The following is a 10,568-nucleotide window of genomic DNA, read 5'->3' as shown; positions in this document are numbered from 1 at the left end:
TATTGAATTTCTGTATCACTGGTGCAAACGTGTTGTATTGCATCGACTAAAAATGCCTACAGGTTAGCCACAGACTTCTTTAAAAAAATAATTAAATTAATACTATCCCTCAGTGCAGCAGCGTCCTGTCCCTACACTTGTCAGAGCAGAATGGCAGCGCACCACATGATCTGGCATTTATGCGTGCAGGGCTCACATGGTGCGTCGGCCAGTCATAGCCATGCTAATACTAGGCATGACTGTGATGGCTTCCAAGTGCCCACAGCTTAAATGTTTGTTGATTGGCTGCACTTTAGCCTTTCAACAAGCTTTATTTATACTCTGAACACCGAACACAAACACAGATTTTTGCACCGAACAGTGCGGTCCGGGTTCGCTCATTCCTAGTGAACTGCTCATACCAATATTTACAGTATTTATTTATTCATTTAGTTATTTGTTTTTTTTCCCCCGCGCAATTATTTATTCACCTTCTTCTCCTTTTATATATGATTTTTATTTAGCATTTTCTCTTTCATTTTTATTTTCACATTTTCTCATATGGCACAATGCCACTCCAACATATCCAAACCCATTATCTACCTTACCACAATATTCCTTTCAGTGTCCAGGATCCATTTAATAGGTATTTTACCACATGTTCTCTCCCCACTATAGATCTTACTCTTTGCAGTCAAAAAGCCATCAATACCTATTTCAGCTATAGCTCTTATTTAAAACCGAATCTTCTTTCCCATGGCTACGATTAAACTCTTTATCATTGTAGATGTATTTGAGGCTATTTTGTAGACTGGAGTTGCTTTGCTCACCTGCGCCAAATTTATGATGACGACTCTCTGTAGCTACTGCGCATGTTCCAGCCAAGCCATGCCCACAGTAGGCATTGCAGTGCGCATGCCGCGGCCAAGCGAGGCAGAGCGTAGGCGCAGGATTTCGCTGGGAGAGGAGGAGGACGCAAGGGAAGAGATGGGCGGGCAGAGGCAGAGGCTGGGGCGGGGATATTAACAAAAGAGGATGATCAGCCTGGGCTCCAAAGAAGTTAACGCCGCCTCTGGGCTCTTGTGAGCCCTCATTTACATATGAATAAAAGCCAGTTTTTGCCGCAGGTGAACTACAGAAGAATGCAACAAAGGTACCATTTGATTCATCTAAAGTTATGCCAGAACGCTATGTAAGCGGTCTATAATGTCCAAATGTGGTGACAGAATTCAGTGGTCTCCTAAGAATGTTTTTAGTGTCCTTGTACTTCTGGTGCACACAGGGGGCGGCTATATATATATATATATATATATATATATATATTTTTTTTTTTTTAACAAATCTCTTTTTATTAAAGTGTACAAGAAGTCAGATAGGCAAAGTATTACATATCAAGTCCTTGGTTCGTACAAAGTTTGCAAGAACATACAATCTGACAAAGTATACATATCATATGACATAAAGAGATACAAGGCCTCAACTGAGACTTATAACATAGCATATTTAAAATAGCCTGTAGTAGCTTGAAATATTCTGTAGCCCAACCGCCTAACGACCCAAACAATTAAATATCTTGAAGTACCGTTAGTTAAAATATATCAGGAAAGTATAGTCGCTCCATAAAACGTACGTGTGCTCAGCTCCGGATACCATGTCCATATCCACTATAGCGTCTAGTTAGACGAAATGCATACATGACCCTATAATATATAGAATTAGAGAGGTGGGCATATGCATATGAGAGGAAAAGAAGATTAATTTGCTTCTTCCAACCCGCCCGGAATTTCTTCCAAGGAGACCACATTTGAAGAAACTTATCATGAGATCTGTGTGCCCAGCTCACTAGCTCCTCCATTAGAACTATTTGATCTACTTTCTTATACCAGTCGTCTATTGACGGGGAAGACGTCTGTAGCCACCTCAAAGAAATCATTAGCCTAGCTGCTTGAATCAGCTGGGTCGACAAATCAAACATAGACGGCTTCCAGCTTTACGTAGGAAGCCACAACAGCACTGATATAGGGGACAGCTTAATTGAAGTACCACAAATCACATTTATCCGGCGTTCAACTTCATCCCAGAAGGGGCGAATGCATGAGCAAAACCATAAAATGTGGCCTAAAGTGCCTCTCTCCCCCTTGCATCTCCAACATAAGTCGTCAATGGTGGGGCCCATTTTGAAAAGTTTGACTGGGTCGTTGTACCAGCGGGTCATCACCTTAAATGAGTGTTCTTGGATTTTTATACATTTAGAAAAGCCGTGGGATCTATTAAACACCTGTGATAGTTCTGTAGTGGTGAAAGATCTGCCCAGTTCCGCTTCCCATGTCTTAATGTACACTCACCTAAAGAATTATTAGGAACACCTGTTCTATTTCTCATTGATGCAATTATCTAGTCAACCAATCACATGGCAGTTGCTTCAATGCATTTAGGGGTGTGGTCCTGGTCAAGACAATCTCCTGAACTCCAAACTGAATGTCAGAATGGGAAAGAAAGGTGATTTAAGCCATTTTGAGCGTGGCATGGTTGTTGGTGCCAGACGGGCCGGTCTGAGTATTTCAAAATCTGCTCAGTTACTGGGATTTTCACGCACAACTATTTCTAGGGTTTACAAAGAATGGTGTGAAAAGGGAAAAACATCCAGTATCCGGCAGTCCTGTGGGCAAAAAGGCCTTGTGGATGCTAGAGGTCAGAGGAGAATGGGCCGACTGATTCAAGCTGATAGAAGAACAACGTTGACTGAAATCACCACTCGTTACAACCGAGGTATGCAGCAAAGCATTTGTGAAGCCACAACACGCACAACCTTGAGGCGGATGGGCTACAACAGCAGAAGGCCCCACCGGGTACCACCCATCTCCACTACAAATAGGAAAAAGAGGCTACAATTTGCACGAGCTCACCAAAATTGGACTGTTGAAGACTGGAAAAATGTTGCCTGGTCTGATGAGTCTTGATTTCTGTTGATTTGCTGCTTCTCCAAGACTGCTTACCAAGAGCTGATTTACAAGAGCATTGAGATATTCAGGAGACCAACTTAGTCTAACTCAGAGTTTTTCCACTGTAGCAGAACTTCAGTGGTGTTTCTGGTCAATACTCAGACACTGTGTTTCAAGAGAGCAGAACTTCAGTGGTGTTTCTGGTCAATACTCAGACACTGTGTTTCAAGAGAGGTAAGGAATTTGCTAGACACAGTATCTCTATTGTCTGATTGCAAATGAGCATAGGCAAGTAAGGTGTTAATTTGCTGTTGGGGGAGGAGCCTTTGTGGGAGGGTGTGTATATAAACCCACACAGTATTAGCTTGCTAATTATAGCTTGCTGCTTCTCCAAGACTGCTTACCAAGAGCTGATTTACAAGAGCATTGAGATATTCAGGAGATACTCAGGAGGTAATCTGGAGGTGGATACAATCTAAACAAGTAAGAGTTGTTTGTTTAAAATCTTTCCCCTCTTTACAATGGCAGACCTGGTTCTGTGCAGGAATTGTTGTGCTTTTATTTCAGGTTCCACTCTTCAGAGGTTTGGATACTGTCTGATCTGTAGACAGCTCTCCATAATGCAGCAGGAAATTACCTTTTTGAAATATGAGGTTTTTAAATTAACCACTAAACAAACTCAGGCTGAGAACATTGCAATGCCACTGCCACAGAGGCCCCCTAGAATAGGGAGATGGGTTACTGTAGGTTCTGGTAGACTGAGAGTTGTGGATAGAAGGCATGTCCCACAGTCTGTGGCTCTCCATAATTCATTTGCAGCACTTTCAGAGTGCAAGAGCAACATGGAGGATGGCTCAAGCACAGTGGGTGAGAAACAATCATCTCCCATGCCTAAAGTATGCAAGACTGCAGCCAAAGACAAAAAGGAGAAGGTGAGGATTGATAGTAAGCAGCTGTTGGTGGGCGATTCCATCATAAGAGGTGTGAAGTTTGAGGAGAATGGTGTTGTGAGATGTCTCCCTGGTGCTACCGCTAGCAGGGATAGACGACGGATCGTTAATATTGTTAGGCAAGCAAAGCAGGAAAGGGAAGTGGATGTTATTCTCCATCTTGGGACAAACGATCTGGCTTGCAATGAGGTTTCAAAGGTGAAAGAAGCTTTTCACACACTTGGAAAGGATATACAGGAGGTTGCATCAACTGTTTCATTCTCTGCAGTTTTGCCTGTGCATAACCTTCAGCATGACAGGAAGATGCGCATTAAGGAATTCAATGTATGGCTTGGTGAATGGTGTCTGAACCAAGGGTTTGGCTTTGTGTCTCATGTTAGCTCTTGTTGGAATGGAAAAGAACTGTACAAGAAAGATGGTTTGCACCTTTCTCTCAAAGGAACGAATGTCCTCGGTGAACAGTTCCAGGTATTTGCTAAGAAGCATTTAAACTAGGAAAGGGGGGCAAAAGAGTGATAATCCAGCAGTCCAACTGCCCCCCGAAACAATGCCAGAAAAGGGCAGTAGCACAAAGGTTAAGAAATGACAAGCTCAGAGTCTTGTCTACAAATGCTCGCAGTCTAGGAAATAAGATCAATGAACTTGAGGCTATAATGGCATCTGAGAATATAGATGTAGTGGCTGTTACTGAGACGTGGTTCAAGGGGAGTAATGACTGGGATATATCAATACCAGGGTTCTCTCTATACAGGAAAGACAGAGAAGGCAAGAAGGGGGGAGGGGTGGCCCTGTATGTGAAAGATAACCTAAAATCTAATTTGATACAAGTTAGTGAGAACAATTTAGAGTCAGTTTGGGTTACCGTGCAGCTTGATAATCATAAGGCAACTCGTGTAGGTGTGATATATAGACCACCTAGCCAAGTCAAAGAATTAGATGATCTACTAGTTGAGGAAATAGCTAAAATGACATTGAAGGGGGAAGTTATCATTATGGGAGACTTCAATCTTCCAGATGTAAACTGGAAAACCAAAATAGCTAGTTCTGCCAGGAGTACAGATATTCTAAATTCCCTACTGGGATTATCTCTACAGCAAGTAGTGGAGGAGCCAACCCGGAAGGAGGCCATTTTAGATTTAGTATTCACAAATGGGAATTTGGTATCTGATATTACTGTAGGGGAAAGCTTGGGATCTAGTGATCACCAGTCAGTGTGGTTTACTATAAGTACAGTGACTGAGTCACACCACACAAAAACAAAAGTTTTAGATTTTAGAAAAACAGACTTTTCTAAAATTAGATTAGTGGTATACGAGTCCCTATCAGATTGGAACAGTTTCATTGGAGTCCAGGAGAAATGGGACTACTTAAAAGTGGCACTATTGAAGGCAACAGAAAATTGCATTAGGCTTGTCAGTAAAAGCAAAAAAAGGAAGAGACCACTGTGGTACTCAGCAGAAGTGGCCAAAATCATTAAAAACAAAAAGATAGCATTTAGGAATTATAAAAAAAAACAAAACGAGGATGACAGACAAATTTATAAGATTAGGCAGAGAGAGGCCAAACAAGTTATAAGAGCTTCCAAAGCACAGGCAGAAGAGAAATTAGCTCAGTCAGGAAAAAAAGGCCAGAAGGCATTCTTCAGATACATAAATGAAAAAAGGAAACTAAAACAAGGAATTACCAAATTAAAAACAAAAGAAGGAATGTATATAGAAGAAGATAAAGAACTAGCTGACTGCCTCAATGAATATTTCTGTTCAGTTTTTACAAAGGAAAATGAAGGAGAAGGACCTCAGTTAGGAAAGAAGACTAATGAATCTTTTGATGCATGTGTCTTTACAGAGGAAGAGGTTCTAAGTCAGCTGTCTAAAATTAATACAAATAAGTCACAGGGGCCTGATGGGATACACCCAAAGCTATTAAAAGAGCTCAGCGTTGAACTAGCAAAACCATTAACAGATTTATTTAACCAATCGCTGGCAACAGGAGTCGTCCCAGAAGATTGGAAATTAGCAAATGTTGTGCCCATTCATAAGAAAGGTAGTAGGGAGGAATCGGGCAACTATAGGCCAGTAAGCCTGACATCAATAGTGGGGAAATTAATGGAAACCATACTTAAGGAGAGGATTGTGGAACATCTAAAATCCCATGGATTGAAAGATGAAAAACAGCATGGGTTTACTTCAGGGAGATCATGTCAAACTAATCTTATTGATTTTTTCGATTGGGTGACTAAAATAATAGATGGAGGAGGTGCAGTAGACATCGCTTATCTAGACTTTAGTAAGGCTTTTGATACTGTCCCACATAGAAAGCTTATCAATAAAGTGCAGTCTTTGGGCTTGGACTCCCATATTGTTGAATGGATTAGGCAGTGGCTGAGGGACAGGCAACAGAGGGTTGTAGTCAATGGAGTATATTCAGACCAAGGTCTTGTTACCAGTGGGGTACCTCAGGGATCTGTTCTGGGACCCATATTGTTTAATATCTTTATCAGCGAAATTGCAGAAGGCCTCGATGGTAAGGTGTGTCTTTTTGCTGATGACACAAAGATTTGTAACAGGGTTGATGTTCCTGGAGGGATACACCAAATGGAAAAGGACTTAGGAAAACTAGAGGAATGGTCAAAAATATGGCAACTAAAATTTAATGTTGATAAGTGCAAGATAATGCACCTGGGCCGTAAAAACCCAAGAGCAGAATATAAAATCAGTGATACAGTCCTAACCTCAGTATCTGAGGAAAGGGATTTAGGGGTCATTATTTCAGAAGACTTAAAGGCAGGCAGACAATGTCATAGAGCAGCAGGAAATGCTAGCAGAATGCTTGGGTGTATAGGGAGAGGCATTACTAGTAGAAAGAGGGAGGTGCTCATGCCGCTCTACAGAGCACTAGTGAGACCTCATTTGGAGTATTGTGCTCAGTACTGGAGACCATATCTCCAGAAGGATATTGATACTTTGGAGAGAGTTCAGAGAAGAGCTACTAAACTGGTACATGGATTGCAGGATAAAACTTACCAGGAAAGATTAAAGGACCTTAACATGTATAGCTTGGAAGAAAGACGAGACAGAGGGGATATGATAGAAACTTTTAAATACATAAAGGGAATCAACAAAGTAAAAGAGGAGAGAATATTTAAAAGAAGAAAAACTGCTACAAGAGGACATAGTTTTAAATTAGAGGGGCAAAGGTTTAAAAGTAATATCAGGAAGTATTACTTTACTGAGAGAGTAGTGGATGCATGGAATAGCCTTCCTGCAGAAGTGGTAGCTGCAAATACAGTGGAGGAGTTTAAGCATGCATGGGATAGGCATAAGGCCATCCTTCATATAAGATAGGGCCAGGGGCTATCCATAGTATTTAGTATATTGGGCAGACTGGATGGGCCAAATGGTTCTTATCTGCCGACACATTCTATGTTTCTATGTTTCTATGTTTCTATGTTTCTATGAGACATTCAAATGGTAGAGTCCGAATTTGGCGTAAACAGAATGAGAACATGTATCCATCCTCTGATGGCTACTTCCAGCAGGATAATGCACCATGTCACAAAGCTTGAATCATTTCAAATTGGTTTCTTGAACATGACAATGAGTTCACTGTACTAAAATGGCCCCCACAGTCACCAGATCTCAACCCAATAGAGCATCTTTGGGATGTGGTGGAACGGGAGCTTCGTGCCCTGGATGTGCATCCCTCAAATCTCCATCAACTGCAAGATGCTATCCTATCAATATGGGCCAACATTTCTAAAGAATGCTATCAGCACCTTGTTGAATCAATGCCACGTAGAATTAAGGCAGTTCTGAAGGCAAAAGGGGGTCCAACACCATATTAGTATGGTGTTCCTAATAATTCTTTAGGTGAGTGTATATAGGGATGTCATATTCACTCTTTGTCAGTAACCACTGATACAATAAGGAGATGCTCCGCCTTGGTAGGCTATTATGAAGAGTGAGCTGCTCAAGCCAGGTAAGAGCTGAGGGCTTGTTGTATTTTGCTACTAGGGCCCTACACAGGAAGTTTTTATCACCCACCACTTCTAAGCATAAGGAGGCTATGCTGTTTTCCTCTGTCAGTTTGGTCAAGAGGGACAATAGCGTCATGATCCTAAGTGACCTCCAAAACTGTGGGATATGTTGAGTGTCCGGCCGTACCAGAAAATGAACTGCCATTGCGGACATACTATTGGGGGGATCTGCAAAAACCTCAGCCTTTCTTTTAAGGTTCTTGAGTGTCATATATAGGCTGTGCGTTAGCCCAGCCGGAGTAGCATCTAAAATGTCCAGTCCCCACAACCCAGCGAATTGTTTTTCAGACAGCATCGCCAGTTCAATGTCTGCACCAAGGGTTCTATAGGTCGGGACACAGAGGAGCAACCACCTTTTCAACTGAATAGCTTTATGGTAATGAGCTAGATCAGGTAGGCCAAAACCCCCTTGAGAACGAGGTCTGATTAATCTATCATATGCTATTCGGGGTTTCTTGTTCTTCCAAAGAAAAGTAACTATCATCTGCCTGACCCTCACAAAAAATGAATGTGGGATACTAATCGGGACCATTTGCAAAAGATAGAGTAGCTTCGGTATTATGTACATTTGTAGGACATTCTTTCGACCAATCCATGAGACCCAAGGGAGAGATAAGGACCTGAGCTGGGTTTGGATTTTCTTTAAAAGCGGTAAGTAGTTCATATTAAATAGCTTCGAGAGATCTCCTGTCAGTTCTATTCCTAAGTATGTAAGAGAAGTTTCGTTCCATTTAAACGGGTGAGAAGTCTTCAAAGCTCTCTGTGTTGCTACTGGCACGGACACCCCCATTGCTACGGATTTAGAGTAGTTTATCTTAAAATTAGACAACGACCCAAAGACCGAAAAGAGGTCTAAGATTCGGGGGAAAGCTTGTTTGGGATTAGTTATCAGGAGTAGCAAGTCATCAGCGAATGCTGCACACTTGTGTTCCGTTGCCCCAATATGAAGGCCTCTGATCCAAGGGTTGTCCCGGAACGCCTGAAGCAATGTTTCCATAACCATAATACATAAGGATGGAGACAGGGGACAGCCTTGGTGGGTGCCATTCGTTATAGAGAAGGGCCTCGACAAGGTACCATTAACCCTAACTCTAGCACTGGGTGCACGATACAGTGACATGACTGCCTGGATGAAAATGGGAGGAACTCCAAACCTGTGAAGGGTACGTTGCATATATAGCCAATCAACCCGGTCGAAAGCTTTTTCAGCATCGGTGCTTAACCGCTTCACGTCCGCCCATAGGATATAAACGTCCTATGGGTGGACGTCTATCTCCTAATGGACGTTTTAAAACGTCTTTTTAGAAACAGCAGCTGCACGCTAATCGTGCAGCTGCTGATCGGGTTGCCCGCTGTCAGTGACAGCAGGGCAACCCTAAGACAAGGCAGGGACAGTGCCCAGGTGTCCCTGCCTTCACGATCGCTGCAGACACAGCGCTCACCGAGCGCTGTGTCTGCAGAGAAGGAAGCGCTGTGCGCTTCCTGTTCCGGCCCGGCGGTCATGTGACCGCCGTGACCGGAGTGTGCAGGAGCTGTGTGAGGTCTCTCAGAGACCTCGATCAGCCCTGCTGTGAGGCTGTACAGCGTTGGATTATGCTGTACAGCCTCTCTAGGGGTGCATTTGTCCTGTAATTGGGGCTACTATGTCAGCCCCAGTTACAGGAGAAATCAACTGTGAAAAATGAAAAAGTGAAGCAAATGTCCCCCAGAGGTCTTGTATGACCTTATGGGGGACAAAAAGTGTACAATAAAATAAAAATAAAATAAAGGGTTGAAAAAATAAAATAAAAAAAAGTTTCACATGTAAAAAATAAATAAATTCCCAAGTAAGGAATAAAAAAATAAATTAAAAATAGAAAAAATAAAATAAAATAGACATATTTAGTATTGCCGCGTCCGTAAAAACCATCTCTATAAAAATATCACATGACCTAACCCCTCCGGTGAACACCGTAAAAAAAAAAAAAAAACTGTGTCAAAACAAGCAACTTTTGTCACCTTGCATCACAAAAGGTGCAACACCAAGTGATCAAAAACGCGTATGTCCCACAAAATAGTACCAATAAAACCGTCACCTCATTCCGCAAAAAATGAGCCCCTACATAAGAAAATCTCTCAAAAAATAAAAAAACTATAGCTCTTAGAACATGGAGACATTAAAACATAATTTTTTGGTTTCAAAAATGCTATTATTGTGTAAAACTTTAGTAAATGAGAAAAAGTATACATATTAGGTATCGCCACGTCCGTAACAATCTGCTCTATAAAAATGTCACTTGACTGAACCCCTCAGGTGAACGCTGTAAAAATAAATAAATAGAAACTGTGCTAAAACAACCAATTTTTTGGTCACCTTGCCCCATAAAGTGTTATAATGAATGATCAAAAAATCATATGTACCCAAAAATAGTACTAATAAAACTGGCACCTTATCCCCTAGTTTCCAAAATGGGGTCACTTCTTGGGAGTTTCTACTGTAAGGGTGCATCAGGGGGCTTCAAATGGGACATGGCATCTAAAAACCATGTGGAGTTCCTTTTCTTCTGCGCCCTGCCGTGTGCCCATACAGCAGTTTATGACCACATGTGGGGTGTTTCTGTAAACCGCAGAATCTGGGTAACAAATATTGAGTTTTGTTTGGCTGTTAACCATCGATGTGTT

Source organism: Bufo bufo, chromosome 7 (genome assembly GCF_905171765.1).
Source record: "Bufo bufo chromosome 7, aBufBuf1.1, whole genome shotgun sequence".
NCBI lineage: Eukaryota > Metazoa > Chordata > Amphibia > Anura > Bufonidae > Bufo > Bufo bufo.
Note: the sequence above shows the minus strand (reverse complement) of the source record.